Source organism: Moschus berezovskii, chromosome 15 (assembly GCF_049115385.1).
Source record: "Moschus berezovskii isolate FMDL1 chromosome 15, NW_MosBer_1.0, whole genome shotgun sequence".
Taxonomy (NCBI): domain Eukaryota; kingdom Metazoa; phylum Chordata; class Mammalia; order Artiodactyla; family Moschidae; genus Moschus; species Moschus berezovskii.
In genome coordinates, this window is record NC_142474.1 from 65,253,406 (window position 1) to 65,278,051 (window position 24,646).

At 40.7% G+C, this 24,646-nt stretch overlaps 1 long non-coding RNA gene across 2 annotated transcripts; it reads right to left on the reverse strand.

Moving 5' to 3' along the window:
* Window positions 1–317: 317 nt before the first annotated feature.
* Window positions 318–24,646, reverse strand: LOC148775457 (uncharacterized). 2 transcript variants are annotated; one of them, XR_016039191.1, is made up of 4 exons: window positions 23,968–24,646; window positions 16,100–16,497; window positions 4,721–4,884; window positions 318–994 (listed from the first exon to the last, which is right to left on the reverse strand). It is a non-coding gene; the product is annotated as an uncharacterized LOC148775457 (long non-coding RNA). The 2 variants fall into 2 exon arrangements; XR_016039192.1 differs by lacking the exon at window positions 4,721–4,884.

Here is a 24,646-nt window from a genome sequence, read left to right on the forward strand (position 1 = left end):
GAAGGAACAGTGAACTTTCACAGAGTCGCTCAAACTTGAGGTCTGTGGTTCTGACTTCAAAAGTACCCCCAGACGTCATCATTACCCAGAGACTGAAAAAGAGGTCTGGGCTAGATTCAGGTTAGAGGCAAATATCGCACACAAACACCCATATACAAACAGAAGCAGACTATAACACACTTCTAAGGCGTTGTGGATGATTTCTTTCTAGGAAGGGACTCTGGAATTAATTAGAAGTGTTGAGAGGTTTGTTCCCAGGCCAAGGAGAGGACTGTCCCCCAAATTTTCAAACCAGAAATGAACTTTAGGATCCCAGCTTTTAATAACTTCTTTGGATTTTTTTAATACACGGATGTGTAAAATGAATTTAATACAAAAGAATAGATCAGATAGCCTGATTTATTCTACTTGAAATAAAAATACATTTTACCAGTTATCCACGTCATTGTGAAACAAATACCTTCAAAATCTTAGTTAAGCTTCTCAGGGTACATAAACTTACTTAGAGATTAGCCACATTTCCTGATAATATCACAGCGTCTGTAGATTTTTTTAAATGTAGAGGTTCTGATACTCTCAGTACCGTAAATTCCAAATTATTTCATTGTATTCCTCCTGATATAGTGTAGGGAAATGTTATCAGTTCAGTTCAGTCACTCAGTCGTGTCCGACTCTTTGCTACCCCATGAATCACAGCACGCCAGGCCTCCCTGTCCACCACCAACTCCCGGAGTTCACTCAAACTCATGTCCATCGAGTCGCTGATGCCATCGAGTCGCTGATGCCATCCAGCCATCTCATTCTCTGTCGTCCCCTTCTCCTCCTGCCCCCAATCCTTCCCAGCATCAGTCTTTTCCAGTGAGTCAATTCGTCGCATGAGGTGGCCAAAGTATTGGAGTTTCAGCTTTAGCATCAGCCCCTCCAATGAACACCCAGAACTGATCTCCTTTAGAATGGACTGGTTGGATTTGCTTGCAGTCCAAGGGACTATAATCTATCTCAAAAAAAAAAAAAAAAAATAGAAGTAAATATGAACAAATGGAGTTCTGGAGTTATTTCCAAGAGAACATTAATTGCCTTATGGTAAGTGCTTTACATTTCATGAATTTATGATTTAAAATTTGAAGCATATTTAAAGTAGCAAAAAGAGTTCAGTGTACTTTCACCTTATCACTGGAATTATCAGGCTTCTGCTGCCTCTGTTCCACCTATCCCTGATTTTCCCTTTTTGGAAGTATTTGGAAGCAAAATCCAACTGTTGAGAACTCAGTTCATACACCTTATTTGGTGTAAAGTTTTGAAAATATGTCCATTTTCTTTGCATAGTCACAATGCTATTATTACACACAATAATAGTGACATTTTCCCCTTTACCTCATACCCAAACCATAATGAAATTTGCCAGTTATCTCAAAAATGTATATTTTTACAGTTGGTTAGTTTAAATAAGATCCCCAAATATCCTTTATTGCTTGTAATTACCATGTCCTGTAAGTCTTTTATGGTCTATGCAGTAATTCCTCTCCATTTTCCCCCTTCAAGCTACCAGCTTGTTGAAAAAGCTAGGCCAGTTATTCTGTAGAGATATTTATTTCTAAAGTGTAATGTTTAAAGGTGAAATAGTAATGTAGGGGCGGGGAGGAGATCCAACAGGGAGAGGATATATGTACACCTACAGCTGATTCACTTCGACCTACAGCAAAAACTAAAACAACCCTGTAAAGCAATTATACCCCAATTTAAAAAGTAGTAATAGAGTATCACCTAAAATACTTGGTGCCTCACTAAATAAATAACTGAGGCCCTGGGACTTCCCTAGCAGTCCAGTGGTTAGGACTTGGCACTTCCACTGCCAGGACCTGGGGTCAATCCCTAGTTAGGGAACTAAGATCGCACAAGCCATGCAGCACAGCCAAAAAAAAAAGTGATAATTGAAGCCCTAACGGATATTATTATCTCACTTGAAATTAACCCTTAGAGTATTTATTTCACTCCAATTTACAAATCAAATAAAATAAAATAGGTCCCTTTTGAATTTGCTGAATTTATCTCCACTTTCCTCTCACAATTAGATTTTCCCTTTGAGAGAGCTATGTAAATTAAAAAATAAATGATACTTTATTATTATCTTGAGGTTTTGGAAAATGTCCATATCTTGGTGGACTGGCGGATGAACAATGAGTGTACTAGCCCCTAATCAATGCTTTAGTTTTTGTTGCTCAGTCATTCAGTGGTGTCCGACTCTTTGCAACCCTATGGACTGCAGCACACCAGGCTTCCCTATCTTTCACAATCTCCTGGAGTTTGCTCAAACTCATGTCCATTGAGTCGGTGATGCCATCGAACCATCTCCTCCTCTGTCGTCCCCTTCTCCTTCTGCCCTAGATCTTTCCCAGTATCAGGGTCTTTTCCAATGAGTCAGTTCTTTGCATCAGGTGGCCAAAGTATTGGAATTTCAGCTTCAGCATCAGTCCTTCCAATGAATATTTAGGGTTGCTTTCCTTTAAGATTGAGTGGTTTGATCTCCTTGTTGTCCAAGGGACTCTGAAGAGTCTTCTCCAGCACCACAGTTTGAAAGCATCAGTTCTTCATTGCTCAGCCTTCTTTATGGTCCATACATGACTACTGGAAAAACCATAGCTTTGACTAGATGGAACTTTGTCAGTAAAGTGATGTCTCTGCTTTTTATTACGCTAAGTTTGTCATAGCTTTTCTTCCAAGGAGCAAGTGTCTTTTAATTTCATGGCTGCAGTCACCATCCACAGTGGTTTTAGAGCCCAAGAAATTAAAGTCTGTCACTGTTTCCATTTTTTCCTCATCTATTTGCCATGAAGTGATGGACCAGATGCCATGATCTTCATTTTTTGAATGTTGAATTTTAAGCCAGCTTTTTCTCTCTCCACTTTCACCTTCATCAAGAGGCTCTTTAGTTCCTCTTTGCTTTCTGCCATTAGAGTGGTGTTATCTGAATATCTGAGGTTATTGCTATTTATCCCAGCTATCTTGATTCCAGCTTGAGCTTTATCCAGTCCAGCATTTCACTTGATATACTCTTCATATAAATTAAATAAGCAGGGTGACAATATAAAGCTTTGACGTACTCCTTTCCCAGTTTTGAACCAGTCCATTGTTCCATGTCTGGTCCTAACTGTTGCTTCTTGACCTGTATACAGGTTTCTCAGGAGGCATGTAAGGTGGTCTGGTATTCCCATTTTTTAAAGAATTCTCCAGTTTGTTGTGATCCACATAGTCAAAGGCTTTAGTGTATTCAATGAAGCAGAAGTAGATTTTTTTTTTCTGGAATTCACTTGCTTTTTCTATGCTCCAACAGATATTGGCGATTTGATCTCTGGTTCCTCTGCCTTTTCTAAATCCAGCTTGTACATCTGGAAGTTCTTGGTTCACATACTGTTGAATCATTGTTTTTACTTTTTTATTATTATTATTGCTCTTAACAATAGCTCTCTTCACAGATATAGAAAACAAACTTATGGTTACCAAAGAAGAGGGGGCAGGGGTAAATTAGTAGTTTGTGATTAATATATACACACTACTATGTATAAAGTAGATAAATAACAAGGACATAGGTATGTCCTTGCATCAGTATCCTCAGGGCACTTTACTCAGTATCTTATAATAACCCATAATGGTAAACAATCTGAAAAAAAATGCATAACTGAATCACTTTGCTATATATCTGAAAGTAACACAACATTGTAAATAAAAAAAAAAAATCTCTAACCCAGAGTAGTGTTAGGAATTTGCTAAACCCTTTTCAAATACTGTGTCATTAAATCTGTAAAGGTGACACTGTCATCCACATTTTATTCAAAGGTTTCAACCCTGATTTGTGTGACTGAAAGCTCTTAAACACTTAACATTGCCTACCTCCACATGCTTTATTTTCCTTTGCTTATACTGCTTTACATATTATTCCATCAATATTACCTTTGCCCTGACTTGAATTGTTTTAGAGGCTAAACTATTTCTTCTCCCCAGCCCTCCCTCCCTCATGACTTTTTGACCAAACTGACTTTGAGACCTCAGACAATGCAAACTCATCTAGTGAACAGTGATCCGTGTCACAATATTTCCAGCGTTTTAGACCATAAGACATTCAATGTATTGATTTTTCCTGTCTCTGAACTGACAAATTTTGGCTTTTTATTTGACTGTTGCATCTTTTTTCTCCATCAGCTTATTTTCATTTGAAGCTTCACTTGGAAGTTTTCTCAGGTGTGTCTTATCCAATAGAGAGATTATCTTTCAGATGCTTTTCAGTATTGTAGCTTCCCAAGTCCCAGTGAAAGATAATATTTACATTAGGATGTCTTATCTGATATAATCTATGGAAAGTATTTTAAATATTTATTAATGCAATATACCCTACTATATTAAGTAATATTTCATGTTTATTATCAGATATAGCTTGATATAAATTTAAATTTGATATAAATCTGGATTCTGAGAATTTACTTTTACTCTGATTGCTTTAGACATGCCTCAGCTGCTATTTTCATGAGGCCACTTTCCTTCATGATTTTGAGGATATTACTCAGGGCTAGCATCATCAAGCAAAACTTGGAGATGTCTGTCATCTTCCTATTTATGTTTCTGGGGCTTTGATTGCAACTTGTGCCAGGTTCAGTTAAATACCATGACCAAGAAGACGTCATCCTGTCTCTTGTCAGCATCATGATTTAATCACCAAGATACTCACCAAGTCTTCGAATGAGTCCTGGAGTTTGCTGATGGCCATGTCTGTGACTCAGCTATGCTTCCTGTATAGTACACTCTATATTATAGGAATTGTCCTGGTGGATAGCATCCAAGGCAGATCCAGCTCCTCCCTCAGCTCCACTGGGAACTCTGTTCATCTCACCTCTAAAACCAAATGGACGATAACATCCACAGAGTGAACGTTGTTGTTGCTTAGTTGCTCAGTCGTGTCCGACTCTTTATGAGCCCACAGACCATAGCCCACCAGGCTCCTCTGTCCATGGGATTTCCCAGGCAAGCACACTGGAGTGGCTTGCCATTTCCTTCTCCAGGGGATCTTCTCTACCCAGGGATCAAACTTGTGCCTCCTGCACTGGCAAGCAAATTCTTTACCACTGAGCCACCAGGGAAGCCCAACAGAGCGATTATCCAGTTAGTAAATATGTTATTTAACAGTGTTGTCTCAGGTTAATTTAACTGGGCATTACAAGCAGAGCTATTTCACTTCTGAGCCACAACCAAAATCCTGGCCATAATGCACCCACTTCAAGATACGCATGGTAAGGTCCACACTGCTTTTCTCTAGTGATGTTCTAGGGTTATCCTTATATTGAGCAAGATGGAACCATGGGCTGAGTTCGGAGTGCACAGGCCTTTGATGTTTTTAAAATATCACCAAGAAAACTGGAGTTGTAGAATATATCTCCCAAGGAACAACTCAGCTGCCCAGAGAGATAGGGAAAAAATAGATTCATATGAGACTCAGCTATGAATGCTTGAGATGCCTCTCACAGCCCTTTCTCATGTCCCTCTGTCCTTGTTCCTGGTGTGGGCCAGGAATAGGCGCTCCTAAGGGCTCCCAGTCCCTCAGTGCCCCCTACCCTTGAGGCAAGCATTTCATCCACATTATTTCACTGGATTTTTTATAACAGTCACATGAAGTAAGTAGTAGTGATTATGAAATCAAAGCTTAAAGTAGTTTGTATCTGTTAATCTCCTCAGCGAGGTTAGAACAGAAACTGAGATCATTTAGGAGTGTTTGTAGAATTGTACATTGCTAAGATATTTCTATCTTATTTTGCAAAGGGATTAGTCCACAAGAGACTTGAAACAACCAGAAAGAAAGGAAGGAAGGAAAGAAGGAAGGAAGGGGAGATGGAAAGAGATAGGGATGAAAGAAGGAAAGAAAGAAAAAGAGAGGAAGGGAAAGAAAAAATTGCTCCTTTCCTTCAACAGCTTGAGAAATATGGGTTTAGACATTTAATGATTAGTCCAAACTTTCACATCACGTAAGTGTCAGAATTAAGATTTACACCTTCTCCTGGCTTCAAAGTTCCTGCTCTTTACAATGATGCTCTACTATCTCCCAATTTGATAATGGTGATGATGAGTTAAGAAAGAAACAAACCAGCAATCCGATGAAAATTTGTCGTTAATTTTAAGAGATTCACAAACTCAAACTTCAGAATTTGAAGGCCTGAACTAAGAAAAGGAGATTACATACCAAAGCCAAGGTTTTGGCTCCTATATAGTCACCATCATCATCTTTTTGACCACAGTTATTATGGTCAGCATGAACTGAGAGCTGAGAGCCAAGAACTGATTTATGTGCTTAACACGAATTATCCTGTGCTCCCAGGACAACTCAGTGAGGCAGGCATTGTTTGCCCAGGCAGCAGCAGAGCCAGGATGCACAGAGGATGTGCCTGACATTAAAGCCCTGGCATTTAACCACTTTGCTCTACTCTTCCCACTTATAATGCACAATCAATTCATGAGGATATCTGGGGAGGCACCGAAGCTTGTTTGTGAATAATGGGGGCTTGGGCATCAAACTAACTGGCTTTGAATTTGGTTGAAGAGCTATGTCATTTTAGGCACTGGGGGTGAAGGGGGGAGGATGGGGGGAAGAGAAAGTGAGTTTGGAATCGACGTGTGTACACTGCTGTATCTAAAATGGATAACCAACAAGGACCTGCTGTATGGCACAGGGATCTCTGCTCAATGTTATCCGGCAGTCTGGATGGGAGGGGAGTTTGGGGGAGAATGTATACATGTATATGTATGGCTGAGTCCCTTTGCTGTCCACCTGAAACTATCACAACACTGTTAATCGGTTATACCCCAATATAAAATAAAAAGTTAAAAGAACTGTGTAATCTTAGACATGTTTCTTAACCTCTCTGTGCTTCAGTTTTCACATCTGTAAAAAGACCTGCCTCAAAAGCTTATGGTAAGGATTAAATTTTTTAAATGAACAATGTTTGGCACACAGTGTTCTATAAATTATAGCTATTGGTGATATTGTTGGCATTATATATCAGTACTTTTTAGGTTGACACAAGAGTAAACAAATGTGGAGTTATAGTTTGTGGATTATACTACATAATCCACAATATAATATAAACTATATTATAGTTTGTGGATTTTGATCCTTGGTCAGACTTTACTAAATTTTGCTTTTCATAATAATGTGTGGCTTTGTGGAGTTCCATCTAACATGCTACGAAAGAGCAAAATTAACCTAATACTTTGTATTTGCTAGGATGTCACAATCTTTATTTTAGGTCTTCTCATTTGATTAAATTGCTGCTCTCTTAAATACTGAAAGAAACAGACCTCAAAACAAAAAACAAAAAAAAACCCACCAGGAAGTTGTTACTCCAAGGAAAGGAAACCATTTATGTATTTGTTTCTGAAAGATATTTATGATTTCAGTTCTAAGAATGTAAGTTCCAGAAACTAACATCCAGAACACTGCCTTCTGCATAGTAGGTGTTCAGTAAATGGTGGTGGTGCTTTAGTCACTAAGTTGCGTCAGACTTTTTTGCAATCCCATTGACTGTAGTCCGCCAGGCTCCTGTGTCCATGGGATTCTCCAGGCAAGAATACTGGAGAGGGTTGTCATTTCCTTCTCCAGGGATCTTCCCGACCCAAGAATTGAACCTGCACCTCCCGCATTGCAGGCAGATTCTTTACTGCTGGGCTACCAGATCCTCTCAATAAAGGCATCTTATGGAGAACTCTGTCCCAGAGGATTATATTCCTTTTAAAATATATATCAGTTAAAAAAATCAACCTTTGCTGTCTTTCTACTCAATTTTGCTATATTTATCTGCAGTGAGCAGAAAAGAGCAGCCTGGGCTCCAGCTGATGTATGTCTGCTAACTTGACCCTCTAGCTCGTCCCTGCCTGCGGGGTGGGGAGCAGTGAGCTGTGTGTGCAGAGCGCGGCCCCTGAGTCAGCGTTACATCACCCTGAGTCAGATCCTGCTCCCGCATCACCGCGTGGGGCGGGTCTGCTCTGCAGCGCTCACTGCAGTCCTCGGCCACTCCCAGCGGTCTCCAGTCTGCGCAGGAACCGAGGGGTGCCGCCGTGGGGGCTTGCTCCTGCAGCAGGAACGCCTTGCCGCTCAGCTCGCCCCTTGGCCTCTCTCCTGTGGTTTTTGCCATCTTGCAGATGACTCTGCATCCTCCCTGGCTCTCCTGCTTTCTCTGCCCCTGCTGTTCATTTACTGACCTCTCCCCATCTCCTTAGAAGAACTCAAGAGGTAGCCTCTTTGCTCGGGTAATAAACTAAAGAAAGAAGTTGATGTTTGAGTTTAAAAAAAAAGAGTCTCAATTCTGATGACATGATTTATGACTCCATCAATCTTTGGCGGATAATTTCCTCATCTGTGAAACGTGAGGTTTAGACCAGTGTTTCTGGCACCTGGACCTGCTGATGCCCTGAGAATCTGACTCCTTTGGTCCATGTGGGGCCTGGGAAACTATATTCTTAAAACCTCCCCATGCTGTTTGGGTAGACAGCCAGGCTCACCCATCATTAGACATGGTCATTTCCAAAGTCCTTCTAACTCTTAACAGTCTATGAATCAAGTCCCTGAGTCAAAAAAGGAATTTGTTAACTGCATCGATTTAGATGGACCACAAAATGGTAGAAAGATTCTTATTATTTTATTTTGGTAAAAATGAAATGCTTATATCTTAAAAAAAACCAAGTTCAAATACCATGGGATATCACTTATATGTGGGATCTAAGATAAAATACAAATGAACATATTTACAAAACAAAAACAGACTCATGGACATAGAGAATAGACTTGGGTTGCCAAGGATAGGAGGATGGGAGAGGGAAAGATGAGTTTGGGATTAGCAGATGCAAGCTATTATATATAGAATGGATTAACAATAAAGTCCTATATATATGTGTGTGTGTGTGTGTGTACTACTGAGTCACTTTGTTGTACAGCAGAAATTAAATACAACATTGTAAGTCAACTATACTTCAGTAAAACTAAAACAACAAAAAAAGGCACGTTCACCGGGCAACTGCAGAACTATTTGTGTTTAAGCATGAAATTTTGTCTTGAAAAATTCTAAACTGAACGGAAGTGCCAAGTCAGAGCCCAGTGTTCTGTGGCCTCTCACTGACCGAGTAGGTCCAGCGTCCCAGGAGAGAATGCAGTCAGCTCGCTGGGTCAGCAGGATTCCAGTTCTCCGGCGGTTGGCAGCAACTGGCCAAGTTCATTGTGAGCACTTCCTGCCTTGTTTGTTTGCTATGGACTGCATCAGGAAACAAAGTCTGTCAAATTAAAATTTCTGGCTGAACCCTTTGTTGAGAAAGCTACATTATCTATGACATCAGTGACAAGGCCAGAATCGAGAAAATATACATGAATCTCCTCCCTCAAAAGTATTCAGAAAAAGAGAGGGAGGCCAGATGTTTCCTTTCTGAGAGCAAAGGGCCTGAGAACAATGGGTGGGAGGAACAACTATGAAAGGTCCACTTGGACTACTTCCTCAGTGCCTCTGGATGCTACCAAGTTCCATGAGGGCATCACACTCCTCTGTCCTGGGACAGGACCTGGCAAGTAACAGATGCTCAAGAAATATTAAACAAATACATAAATCAGGCAGTTCTGATCATCCAAAGACTGCTACCTGCTAAGAGTTAATTGGGGAAAAACTCTAGTGAATTCTAAACTCAGAAAGATAGAGATTAGGTTTTACTCATTTTATGGGGCTTGGCAACATCATCAGTAAACATTTTGTCAAAATAAATTGGCCAAGAGCTCTTCTAGTTTGAGGAAAAGAAAGGCAACACAAGAACTGCTAGTAAAGGTTACCAAAGTCTGCATGTATAATATAAATTGTACATTCAGTTCAGTTCAGTCACTCAGTCGTGTCCGACTCTTTGTTACCCCATGAATCACAGCACACCAGGCTTCCCTGTTCATCACCAACTCCCGGAGCTCACTCAAACTCATGTCCATCGAGTCGCTGATGCCATCCAGCCATCTCATTCTCTGTCGTCCCCGTCTCCTCCCACCCCCAATCCCTCCCAGCATCAGACTCTTTTCCAGTGAGTCAACTCGTCGCATGAGGTGGCCAAAGGATTGCAGTTTCAGCTTTAGCATCAGTCCTTCCAATGAACACCCAGGACTGATCTCCTTTAGAATGGACTGGTTGGATCTCCTTGCAGTCCAAGGGACTCTCAAGAGTCTTCTCCAGCACCACAGTTCAAAAGCATCAATTCTTCGGCGATCAGCTTTCTTCACAGACCAACTCTCACATCCATACATGACCACAGGAAAAACCATAGGCTTGACTAGACAGACCCTGGTTGGCAAAGTAATGTCTCTGCTTTTTAAATTGTACATTAGTTGTTTTTTTTTTTTCTTGAAAAACTAAAGGCACCTAACTGTTGATGGTAATACTTATTTAAGTAAGAGAAATAGCATTTTTCAAGGTAATGTGTTTACAAACATGAATACGATAGTCTTAGGACAGAACACTGAGTGATTAACAGTAGTAAGGATTTGAATTGCCCAAATTCAACAGGCAACTTGTTAAATAAACTCTGATGTTTTGATGCAATTATATTTTTGGTTGAAATCACATTTCCAAAAACATTTACTGCCGTGGGGAAATATATATATATGTTAAATCAGAAAGACAAGGCAGCAGAAGCTGTTGGCTCCTACCCCGGCCATCTCCCTTCTCTTTCCTAACAACACAGCTTTGTCAAAGTTTCTACTCTCTTCAGCATAGCTGTGTGCTTCAGTGGGCAGCCCTGCTCTAGGGAATCAGTCACCAGTGGTCTCCATGAATGCCCCTTGCAAGTGGTAGGCTGAGACATGGACAGGCATAGGTCATTTCAGGCAAGTGATATGGTTTGGGTGGGGAGGAAGCTTCTGGAAAGTTTTCTTCCTTCTTAAAAAGAGACACAGGAAACCAAAGTTCTGCTTCTACCTATTGGTGTGTCTGCAAGTGATGCCTGCACCATAGCAACTACCAGGCAGCAAGGCTGGGCCGAGCTGACACCAGGAGAAGGCAGGAAGAGAGGAAGGCCTAGATGGGGGACAGGGTGGCTGTTGATCTGCTGGTCCCTCAAACTTGGCATCATCCGCTGTAAGTCGGTGGCCAAAAGTCAATTAATCAAATGTCCACCCACTGTAATCAATTCCCCATATGGCCAATTTGCTGAATTTACTCACTGATTTCAACTACTTATTTAGATACAGATGACTGATTTTCATTTAGTCTTCAAAACAGCATTTAAGAAATATTCAATATGTCTTTGTCCCAGTCCCTTATTGCTGTAACTTAAGACTGACTGTTAATGAATTGTCCTGCTTAAGAAGTCACTTTATATCTGGACTTCAGTAAGCCAATTATTTCTGATTGTTTAAGGCAAATGAAAATTGAGCCTTGGTTTTCTCTTACTTGCAGCTAAAAGCATATTAATACATTTGGTTGAGAGAGAGGCAGAAGAATTCTCTCTCACATATTTCTGAATTGTAGGAATGGGAATACAGCTGATTTGTGCATTTATTATGTTTACTTTGCACTTTCTATGTTTTCCAATTTTTAAAGTAATGAATGTGTATACTATGAGTAAGTAAAGTGAAAGTGAAAGTCGCTCAGTCGTGTCCAACTCTTTGCCATCTCATGGACTATACAGTCCATGGAATTCTCCAGACCTCATGGACCATACAGTTCATGGAATTCTCCAAGACAGAATACTGGAGTATTCCCCTTCTCCAGGGGATCTTCCCAACCCAGGGATTGGACCCAGGTCTCTGTCATTGCAGCCAGATTCTTTACCACTTGAGCCATATGAATAAAGTATAAAACCATTCTTAAAATCTGTGTTCAGTGCTATAAATGGTATAAATGCTAATCTCAGAGTGTTGTAAGAGGGTTGCTAATTGGCACTGAGTTAAGCTGAGGAGAGTGGCGGGTGGGCAGCAAGGCTTCCCAAAGGAGAGGCCACTGACTTAATTCTAGAAGAATAAGTATGCATGGGATGAGTCAGAGGTGAGGGATAGGACCTCTGACTCCATTGTTCCTGATTTGCTTAAGGAGGACTAGGGGAACACTTTCAGAATATTTACCGTCTCCTCTACGCCCACACTTTTCAAATATGCAACAACTGAAAGCAGGTATTATTATCTCCATTTTAGAGCGCTAAAGACTGAAGCTCAAAAACTCACACAAAGAACCAATGTTGAAGCGGCAATTTAACCAAAGTCTTAATGTTACAAGCAACAGCCCTCACAGATGAGCTTCATGGAGGTAGAAAATCAGGACATGGAAGCACCCTAAATGTCCATCAAAGAGGATAAAGAAGATGTGGTACATATATGCAATGGAATATTATACTCAGTCATAAAATGATTGAAATAAAGTCATTTGCAGCAACATGGATGGAACAGAGATTATCATACTGAGTGAAGTCAGAAAAAATATCGTATGACATTGCTTATGTGTGGAATCTAAAAAATACTGGTACAAAATTTACGAGATAGAAATAGAGTGGCAGGGGTAGAAAACAAACATGGTTACCGTGGGGGTGGGGGGAAGTGGGGAGGAGGGATAAACTGGGAGATTGGGATTGACATATGCACACTACTATATATAAAATAGATAACTAATAAGGTGCATAGCACAGGGTACTCTGCTCCATACTCTGTAATGCCCTATATGGGAAAAGAATTTTTAAAGAATGGATACATATATATGTATTAATGAAGTTGATTCACTGTGCTGTACAGCAGAAACTAAGACAGCACTGTAAATCAACTATACTCCAATTAAAAACTTACGAAAATCCTAGGGTGTTAGAGCTGCAGAGACTGTTCAGACAAATAACTGCTGTGATTATGAGTAAACTGAAAACCAACTCAAAGCACTTAAGCAAAAGCGGGATGGGTTGCCTCACGTCGCGAGGAAGTTTGCATAGAGTGGGACAAGCATCAGGCTTGGCTATACCCAGGGTTTGAGGCTGTGGCCAGTACAGGACACATTTCACCTACAAAAGGAGACAGAGTCCCAAGACTGCAGAAAGGGGACCACGGGAAAGATGCCTCTGTGAGGCCACTGACCATTCTCTGTAGCCCCCGAACCTGAGGTTCCAAAGCAGCAGAAGTTAGTGTGTCACTAAGGTCAAAGTGGTCCACACTCCCATCCAAAAATGTGTGCAAAGGATCTGCATCATTTTGTTATTTGTTGTTCATGGATCACTGTTGTCTGCCCTTAAAAAAATCTTATTGCCTCGGGAGTCTGGACACAGCAACCACAGACAGAGGAAGGAAGGGAACTCACTTCCCAGCAGGCAACCATCAGGCACGCTGACTACAGGGAGGTCTTTCAAGGTAAGGATTTCATTAGCGTTAGGTGGAACGCCTGGTTTTCAACTCAGTGTGGAGTATTTATATTTTAGAACCTCCTGATGGAAACACTGAGGCAAAGAAAAAAAAAGGAGGGGGACCATCTATTTTCTTTTTTCCTCTACTTACTCCCTAAAACAGGGGTGGGCAGTTTTTTTCCACAAAGGATCTAATAGGAAATATTTTTGGCTCTGAAAACCATATAGTCTCTGCAGTGATGATTCAACTGCAGTCATGATGCAAAAGCAGCCGTGGACAATATGTAAACAAATGAGCATGGCTGTGTTCCAGTGAAATTTCATTTTCCAAAACAGGAATTGGGATATATTTGGTTTGCAGGCCTTGGTTTGTTTGCCAGTCCCTGCCCTAGAGCACTGATTTCTTAAAAAAAAAAACAAAACTGCTGATTAAAAAGCACCATTTAAGAAATACCCGTGACAGAGCAAGAAAATTTCACATCTTATATAGATACAACCTGTTTTAGGTGTTTTGATAATTATCAAAGGCATCAGTCTGAAATAGAAACCCTTATTACCTGTTTTGTGCTTCTATTCATTCCAGAAGAGGAATAGCCTTATCAAAGCATGTTGCTTAAGGGACTTCCCTAGTGGTCCGATGGCTAAAACTCTCAGTTCAGGGGGCTTGGGTTGGATCACTGGTCAGGGAACCAGATCTTGCATGCCATAACGAAAAAGAGATCCCACATCTACAGCCAAGACCCCGTGCACCAAATAAATAAATATATTTTTAAAAATTTAAAATTTAAAAATATTACTCTGCTAATACAGCTTAAAATTTAAGCATGTAGCTTAAAAATGTTAATGAATAAAATTGTTTTAATAGAAAAATAAGTTTAATGTCTTAACATCTTGTATTACAAATGTAAATTTGATTAAGAGAAAGAACTGGGCAATACGAACTCTGAGTAGATTGAGTGATCATACATTTGACGGACCAATAAATTATATTTCCTTACTGGGAAGGGGAAATTAACTGCTATTTTTAATCTCTAGAAATTCCTACCCAATGACAGAGGTAGAATTCAAAACTTGTTTACAGACTGTACTTGGCTTTTTTAAAAACCAGTAACATTTCGTTTTTATAAATTAAAAATATTTAGACTAACAAACTTCTAATGTTTATTAATATACAGAGTTAAATACACACACAATCTTATTTAAACTTGAACTCCGTTTTGGGGATCGTTATTATCATTTTCTTACACTATGGGAAAAACATACTCCAAACTATAAGCTTAACTCACATGTACGTGGTAACCTCAGAAACTAGGCGCCTTGGGCATTATTATCCCTACTTTCAGAAATAACACAGCATCAGGATCCAGGAGGTAACCTGATTCTTCCCACGTCACACACTAGCAGAACTAGAACCAGAACCTAGATTGCTGGGCTCCAAGTCCACACTCTGTACTCTACCATATTTATCAAAAACCACCCTCATTGCCGTGCAGACTTTTCTAATCTTCAATTGCTTTACAAATTAGAAAACAAAACTGAGTCAAAGAACAAACTATTTCCATTTTCAGGTGTAACTTAGAACTGTTCTTTAAAAGTCACAACAAAAAATTGTAATACGTGTTTTGTGGTCAATCAATTAAATCTGTAGGACGAAGGGGTAAAATTTGATATGGGATATCAACCTGTGCTCCGTGGCTGCCTAAAAGCTCAGGTGAACCTTGGGAGTCAGGAGTTTTTTAATATGCTTAAGTCTTCCACAATCGATGTCGTGTTTTTGACCCAACAGTAAAAAACTGACTATCCAAGAAGGCTATGTACCAGTTTTAATATTTTATTTTGTTATATTAGTGAACCCTGTAAAATTTTATTTGAAAAAATACTACTCTGCCAAATAATTTACTAGGTTAGGTCATTTTTCTCCCAGCTTTCATATTTTGTGATACTCTGATTTCAGAATCAAATCTATATCTGTGAAAAATATGCAGTGAGGAAAGCAATTACATTGTGTTAAAAGAAAAGCAATTCTGATTATTGCCATATGTTGATGATTTTGATAAAATCTATCATGCATCTGAACTGCAATCAAGGGTTTTTGAACTATTCTATAGTTTCAGAATAAATTAAACACATACAGTATGTGCTTAATAAACATTAAACATTAGTGAACAAAAATGAATAAGTGAATGAATGAATTCAGACTTAAAGGTCTCAGGAGGGAGGGTGACCACAGAGCTAGTGTCATACAGGAACAGTGCGGCCACCTGGCTCTGAAAGCCATGTTTACATTCCCACTGCCCAATGGTTTTTCCTTTTCTGAATAATTTTTATTGTGGCAAAATATGCATGACATAAAATTTACCATTTTAACTATCTATAAGTATACAGCTCAGCAGCATTAGGTAAATACACCACTGCTACCCACCACCAGAACTTTTTCTTCTCAAACAGAAACCCTCTACCCATTAAACACTAACTCCCATTGTCCCCTTCTTCCAGGCCTGGGAAACTACCATTCTCTTTTCTGTCTCTATGAATTTAACTGTCACTCTGAGTACCTTCTGTAAGTGGAAAGATGCAATGTTTGTCCCTTTGTGCCTGGCTTATTTCACTTAGCATACTGTCTTGAAGGTTCATCCATGTGATAAGTGTGTGTCAGCAGCTCATGCCTTTCAGGGCTGCATAATACTCCACTGCATGCATTGTATGTGTAGGCGACACACACGTTTACCTGTTCATCCATCAGTGGACACTGGGGTGTTTCCATCTTTTGGTTCTTAAGAATAATGCTGCTATGAACGTGGGTGTCCCAATATCTTTTTCCCATGCTTCCTTTCAATTCCTTTGGGTGGATACCCAGAAGTGGCATTGCTGGATCACATGGTAATTTTGTTTAATTTTGTGAGGAACTGCCGTGCTGGTTTTTGTAGCCTGGCACCATTTCACATTCGCTTCAGCAATGCACAGAGGTCCTGATTTCCCCACATTATCATCAGCGCTGGTTATTTCCTTCCTCCTTCTCTCTTCCTCTCTCTCTCTTCCTTCCTTTCTTCTACCTTTCTTCTTTCTCTTTTTGATAATAGTTTTTCTACTGGGTGTGGTTTGACCAGGTTATAGCTGAGTAAGAAGCTGAAGAAGAAAGGAAACGAATGAGCATGAGAATCCAGGAACATTAAAGCGAAACCAAAGCAGCAACTCAGAGACTCCATCTAAGTAGCTGTTGTTGGATTTCCTCGCCACATCCTGTTGTGGATATTCCCAGGGGATTTCAATCCACTAAGAAAGCAGAGGCACATGGATTATGTTGTTTGTCAAATATGCTTTCAATCTAGTGTTTTCTCTTTTAAAAAGTTATCTGGATACAAAGTCAACTATTTTTAGTTTTGACTCTAAGATGGATGGATTGCTTCCCAAATCCTTCTCCTGCACACACTATACTCTTTGAGTTCCAAATATACAGACAGAAACGTAAGGACATAAAGTCAAAGTATTTCCAAAGTATTTGGAAAAAATTAATTACACAATCATCTGTGAGTAGATGTTACATTATTCTATTTTTCCAAAATGAATGGAAACCCTCCAGTTCCAAAATTATCTAGGAGATCAGTGTCTAACCCTCCCTCCAATGTTCTCTTTCATTACCCTCATGATACACCTAAGTAGCCTCCTTGAACTTTATGTATGTGTGCTCAGCTGTGTCCAACTCTTTGTGAACCCACGGACTGTAGCCCATCAGGCTCCACCGTGGAATCTTCCAGGCAAGGATACTGGGGTGGGTTGCCATTTCCTCCTCCAGGCAATCTTCCTGACCCAGGGATCAGATCCAAGTCTCCTGTCTCTTATGAAACCCAATGTCTCTTGCATTGGCAGGCAAATTCTTTACTACTGCCTACCTGGGAAGCCCCCTTGGACTTTCGTGTCCCTCAAAGGGTCATCTGTCTGATTCTTATTCCCAAGAGAGCACAATACTCATATCTGAAGAATTAACATCGCCATTGTTTCTTACTGCCAAAGGGAGTTTTGTTGCATATCTGTCACCCTCAGGCAACAGATGTGGCTAGTCTACTTCACACAATACTGCTCTGTCCTCATCCGCATTGAAGTCCTAGGGAGAAGGAGCTTAGCTGAGTTTGCTCTGTGCTCAGGCCGCGTCTTCAGTGAATAGAGCCACACAGCCATCGCTCCCGGGCACAGGCTTTGTGCCAGCCAGAGCGACTGGGCTGGAAGGAACACTGAACATCAGCTACGCATATGTTCAAGCCAGCCTTTACAGATCCTTCAGAAACCCATGTTCCTCATAATGTTTACACAGACTTTGTTTTCTTAGATCAACCGAAGTTTTAGGTTTGCAACAAAACTGAGTAGAAAGTACAGAGAGCCTCCCTATAGTGGTATCATACTGAATAGTTTCACTGCCCTAAAGAGTCCTCTGTGGCTGCCTGTTCATCCTTCCCTCTCTCCTGTTCACTTGAAACCAGTGCTTTTATGTCTCCATAGTTTTGCGTTTCCCAGAATGTCATATAATTGGAATCATACAGCATGTAGCCTTTTCCAACTAGTTCTTTATGTTGAGGTTTCCTCCAGGTCTTTTCATGGCTTGAGAGGTCAGGTTTTTTTTGGTGGCGGGGGGGTACATGGACATAAGTTTTCAACTTATTTGCATAAATATCAGAGTGTGATTCCTGGATTACATGGTAAGAGTATATTTAGTTTTGTAAGAAACTGCCAAATGGTCTTCTAAAGTGGCTGCACCATTTTGCATTCCCACCAGCAATGAATGAGGGTTCAATGCTCCTTGTGAGCATTTGGTGGAATCAGTATTCTGGATTTTGGCCATTCTAATAGGTGTGTGTTGGCATCTCATTATTGTTTTAATTAGCCATTCCCTGATGACACATGATGTAGAACATCTCTTCCTAAGCTAATTTCCCATCTGTACATCTTCTCTGGTGAGTTGTCTGTTCAGATCTTTTGCCCATTTTTAAATCTGGTTGTTAATTTTCTTACTGTTGAGTTTTAACAGCTTTTCCTATATTTTGGGTAAACATCCTTTATCAGACACGTCTTGTGAGATATTTCCTCCCTGGCTTCTCATTCCCTTCACAGTGTCTTTCACAGAGCATCCTCAAGATAATTTTATTTCGAGAAACTCTTTGTTCTTCTGTGGCATTGGATTTTGGTCTGGATCAAGCTATTAGTATTATTACCTAAACTGCCCTCTCTGTCTTAAAATTCCTTCCCTAAAGACTGTATTCTTCTTAAACAGATTGAAATATATCATCCCTAATAATCAATTTTGCATGTCAGGGACCTCAGGCCAACCTCTACACAGTTACAAAAGGCTCTATTACGTCCTAACCCATGACATGGAAGTCTGAACACCCTACACTTGCCTGAAGGGGCCTGGAAACCTCCAGAGAGTTGTTTTGTGACCTGCCTTTGGGGGCCGTGCAGCAGGAGACATCAAGTGGCCTTAGGAACTGAGCACGGTTCCCAGAGAAAAAACAGGGGCCTCAGTCATATGGCTGCAAGAAACTGAATTCTGCCAAATGCTTAATGAGCTTGAGAAAGAATCTAGAGCCTCATGTGGGATGTGATTGTGGCCTGGTGGAACCTGATCAGAGGATATGCCTGGACTCCTGACCCATGCAAACTATGACATAATACACATGTGTTATTTTAAGCCATTAAATTTGTGGCCATTTGTCATGCAACAGAAAATTACTACAGAGGCTGTACAGTGGGGGGAGTCAGGTTATAAGAAAGCCCATGAGGTCTTGCTCCCTCTCCTCAGGGAAACCCTTGGACTCCATTATCAGATCTGTGTTTGAAGCCATCTTCTCGCTGGCCCAAATCCCTTCAGTTGGCCAGAGGAATAGCTCCAATCCCAGTTGGCCCCATTGCTGCCTGCCTGTGGAGTGGGCTCAGCATGCGAGGGTGCTTTCCTCTGGCATACCTGAAAGGGAGCTACTTGCACTATACCCTCCCTCATCACCAGCCTGCCTAAGAAGCGGCTCACTCCTATTGGTCAAGGCTCCGATCATTTCCTCCCAAGGGACCCCAGAGCCAGATCTATGCTAGTGCTAAAGAGACTCACACCTGCTAATACAAGTAAATCAGCTAGACAGCAACAACACATCACTAACTATAGAGGTAGACCCTTCCGGTCAGAAGGGGAGCACCAGGTTGACCATTTAGAACAAAGGGACCTCCATGAAAAAAGATCCAGGGGAATTAGGAAAAAACTCCTAGTTCATATTCACAATGAGATTTGAGACGATACTGCATCCACTAAACCAGCCAACCAACCAACAAATCAGGTTTTCACCAAAATAAATGCTCTGAAAATAAACAGTTCTTTGACAAAAATTTAAAACCATAATTGCCAAAAAAAAAAAAAAAACCCTCTAAATAATGACAGTGAATAATAGGACAACCCCAAATCTGGATTACATTGATGGAGTATAGACACAAGAAAGATTGTGAGAAAAGAAAAATACCTTGGAGAACAGATTTAGTAGTCTAAGAACAATCAGAGTTCTAAATGCAAAAATGGAAGCAGGACAAAAATCAATGAAATAATATAAAACAATTCTTCAGAGCTAGAGAAAGTACCTGCTGTACCTGCTAACTGAAAATGTTCATCAAATAATGACAGCATTATTTTTCAAAGCCCATTTCTAATATCAAGAACCATGAAGGGTGTGAGGTTTTATTAGAGTTATAAGTTAACAAGGAAAAGAATGGTAACTATGAATTATAGATATTCAGAAAATCAGAATGTAATAATATACAAATCATGTACTCTTTTTGGATAATCACTTGTGAAGATACTTTAGTTAAATAAAATTGGAATCAGAGTAAAGATTACAAGAAAGGAAAAGATATGATATATAAGAAAGGACACTAAGTAAAAATCCAATAAAATTTAGAGTAAAATCTAAATAAATTCTGAGAAATGAAGTGTGATGCAATTAAAAGTAATCTTAAAAAATAAGTCATATTGTAAGAAAATGATTATTACAGTGTCTGGGAAATTGGACAGATTATTCAGTAAAGCCTGAGGAAAGGAAAGAAGAAGGGCTGGAAGGAAAAATAAAGACCTGCAAAGGGTTCCCACTGGGGTAGGAAGTCCAGGACATTGCTATAATTGCTGTTAGAGTCTGAGAGAGAAATGTGGCCTCACATGTCTTTGGTAAAATATAATAGTGACCACCAGTAGAACTAAACTAATATGTAGAACTTCCTGGTCAATAAAGAAAAAAAATTATAAAAACTGGTATAACAAAGGATAAATCAAGAGAGGAGGATAAAGAGTAAATCTTAGAAGTTCTCATCTTTAGAAAAAAAAATTATAATTGTGTGGTGATGGATGTTAACTGGTCTCTTCATAACACAAATATTAAATTACATTGTATACCTAAAATTAATACAATCTTATATGTCAACATTGTTGTTTAGTCACTCAGTTGTGTCCGACTGTTTGTGATCCCATGGACTGTAGCCCACAAGGCTCCTCTGTTCATGGAATTCTCCAGGCAAGAATACTGGAGTGGGTAGCCATGCCCTCCTCCAGGGCATCTATGTCTCCTGCATTGCAGGCAGATCATTTACTGCTGAGCCACCGGGGAAGCCCATATGTCAGTACACCTCAATTAAAAAAAAAGAAAGGAAGGAAAAAATCATAGGGGAGGGGGCCTTTTTGCAGTGTTCCCTCATGGGATCTGCCTTCCACCATGCACCTCCTGGCCTCCCCTCCAGGAGAGCTGTCTGCACCAAAGGACCAAGCACTGGGTGTTAAGAGATAGGAACTAATGGCTGACATCACTTCATCCACCTTTTCTTTTTCCGGGGTTCGAGGAGGCCCTGCAGACTCTCACATGCAAGCTCATTGTTGCTGAGGGCTGTGGGAAAGTGGAAATCCCACCATTCAGACTTGGGCAATGGGGAGTGAAGGCATCTCCCACAGGTCATGTCTAAGCCACATTCTGGAGAGAGGTTTTCCAGAGCGCCACATTTAGGTACCCATGTAACTAATAGTAAAGTGGGCACTGTTATTTGCCTGCTGTGGAAAACCAGGGGAACAGAAACTGATTGGCTGGATCAGCTGATATTCTTTGGAGGGGTCTTTGATCACAGAACCATGATGCTTAAACTGGTAAGACTTCCAACATATCTTAACAAGAATGGCATGAGCTGCAAATACAGCAGCAACAGAAAATAGACCCTCATACAATTCAGTAGCTGGTGAGAAATGGAATATTTCCTGCCATAGGAGTAATCAAACGATGTCACGGTCATCAGCAATTGCAGCCACCATGCCTAGTGAGCTAGTGAGCCCAAGGGCACTCAGGAAGGAGAAGAGTACCTGTAGTCTAACAGCCATCAGACTGCAGCCACTCTCTATGTGAGCCCTAAGGAAGCTCAGGGTTGTGAAAACACAGGATGCTGGCCCCAGAGAGCTGAGGTATATATAAAGGAGTGATTTATTTCAGTAAGTCCCAACTCTTGCATCTTTCATAACTTGGGATATCTGGTTTTCTTTAATTAACAATAATCTTTTGATATTCCAATTACCTGCCCTTTGTTGCAAAACTTACTTCTGTATAACCTGGCTCCACGCTTCACCTCCTTGGAACAGTTCTTTCAGGGTTACCTGAGATGCTCCCAGGATTGAAGTCCTAAAAATTCCCACTGAATAAAACATAACTCTCAACTTTCATTTTGTGAATATTTTGTAAGTCCACAGTGGGTATGTGAGCACTTTTGAGGAAAGGGAGAGAACTGAAACTATAGCATTTTTAAAGTCTCCTGACTTTGACACAGAAATTCCTCTTATTATAATTTACCATTAGAGGAAATACTTGATCATGGATATGTAAGAATTTAAAGATGTTCACTGCAACATTTTCTGTAATCTGAAAACATCACTGCGGGGAACCCTAAGGCTTCATCAGCGATGGAACTGATGAACAGATAGAGCTGATAAACAGTTCTATCAGTCAATGGCTGCAGCCAGTACTAACAATGGGGTTGATTTATACATATTAATCTGTAAAGTTATATAAAATTAATCAAGTGAAGGAAGTCCCTTGTAGAGCATTATCTATATTATGATCACATCCGTGTGTGTGCCTGTGTATGTGTGCATGTTTATCCTTAGAAAGAGGTCAGGCAGGATACTTTTGATCTCTCTGGTCTCTGGGGAGTGTAAGACTGTAGGGGATATTCACATTTTTCTTTTTTGTATTTCTCTACTGCTTGATTTTTCCAGGATGAGAATGTTACCTTCTATTAAAGAAATGACAATCAATTTAGTGGGAAAGTATTATTTTGGGGGATACATTTGGAAATCTGCAGAATTATTACTTTCCACAAGGAGACTCTCAGTGGGTTATTTGGTTTCCTCTGTCACATTGCTTAATCTTAGCAACATTATACAGCGGTTTTCCTAGTTGACTTGCACAGAATAGTCTGCCCTTTTGGGGGTCAGTTTTATGAAATCCAAGAATAAGCCTATAGGCTCACTTTAGTTATTTAGTAATGTTTAAATTTCCCAAGTTACAGGCATTATTTATTATTGTCTGATCATCAACATAACTATATAAAAAACTATATATTGATGATCAGATGACAATAGGACAGTTTTTAAAGGTGAGACTCTATTGCTTCCAAGAGGTTCTGAAAGCATTATGGGCATAATCTCAGAAAAATTTAATAGAGTACTAAAAACTAAGTAGAGCTAGATGCTATGACCATTTTATGAGTGGAAAACTGAGGTAGTCTGAGCTATGCACACACTGGCAAGATGGAAATGCTAGGAATAGATGTAAAAGCTTTCAATTCTTTTCCAGACCTTCATCCAAAACTCCCCGACCTCCCTTTGATACCATTCTGGTCAAAATTCATGGTGGTTCTATTTTTCAGTCTGCCGGTAACAATTATGTCACAAACATCAAAGCAGTTACACATCCATAATCATTTCTGGTCAGTAAGTTACCTCATGTATAACCTGCATTATTTTTTAACCGGCAGCAATGCTTCAGTCACAGAGATTTCATCTTAGATCATCCACTGGACTATTTCTATTTAGAATATTTTTTGTTTTGTTTAAATAAAAAACAAGTACACGTAGGGAGAAAGTTAGAACTTATCATCTTTAAAAATCAAGATTGAGAAAAGTCTGTCTTTCATTAGTTCTCCAGAATTGTTAATAGCTGTTGAATAACCTTTCCTGCAGTTAGATGCCCATTTGCAGCACTTCCCTTTTCTGATCTGTCTTCTGAATCATCAGCAGACCTGACACCGTTAGTAATGATGTGTGCTGAAGGGCAGGTTTCCTCCTAACCACCCCCTCCCCCGGCCGGTCACTCCTCCTTAAGGCAACTGACTCAGGCTTCTCCGGGGTTTCTCGCCTAGCAGTTTCTCTCTATATATGGTAAAAATACTCCACAGATCTGCGCGTGCTTCCCGGAGGAAAACTGGAAGGAGAAGTCACGTGAGCGCAGCTGGAGCCTGCGGTTGGCCTGGCAGCTCCTCCGCAGTGGAAGGTGCGCTGCGATGAGGAAAGCACTTAACCTTTTCGTTACCTGCACGTACCCACTCCTCGCTACCGCCAGGAGCCGCCGGCTTCCCGGGGCGCATCCCGGTCCGGGTCCGGGTCCTGGTGCCCCCGCTGCTGCTGCCGCCGCGGTTCTTGGAGTCCTTACCCCGCTGCCTGCTGTGACCTCATCGCACCGCGCAGGGCAGTTATCCTCGCTGGGTCACTTTTCAAAGCAATTCCACATTAGAGTTAGGTGTGAAGTCCACTGTCAGCTGCTTTCCGCTAAGTTGATGAAGTGCAGTTCTATCCTGGAGGAGGAAGGGAAGCTAAATGACTCCGTTAAGCAACTTGGCGGAGAAGGCAATGGCAAGCCACTCCAGTACTCTTGCCTAGAAAATCCCATGGATGGAGGAGCCTGGTAGGCTGCAGTCCGTGGGGTGGCTAAGGGTCGGACACGACTGAGCGACTTCACTTTCACTTTTCAGTTTCACACATTGGAGAAGGAAATGGCAACCCACTCCAGTGTTCTTGCCTGGAGAATCCCAGGGCCGGGGGAACCTGGTGGGCTTCCGTCTATGGGGTCGCACAGAGTCGGACACGACTGAAGTGAGTTAGCAGCAGCAAGCAACTTGGAGTTTCTCACCCCTGGGGCGTCAGGGCTCTGCTGAGACGGTGACTCGGAGCCTTGGGGGATTTTGCTCTGTGACTTTAGGGAACAATCTCACTGTTACTCAT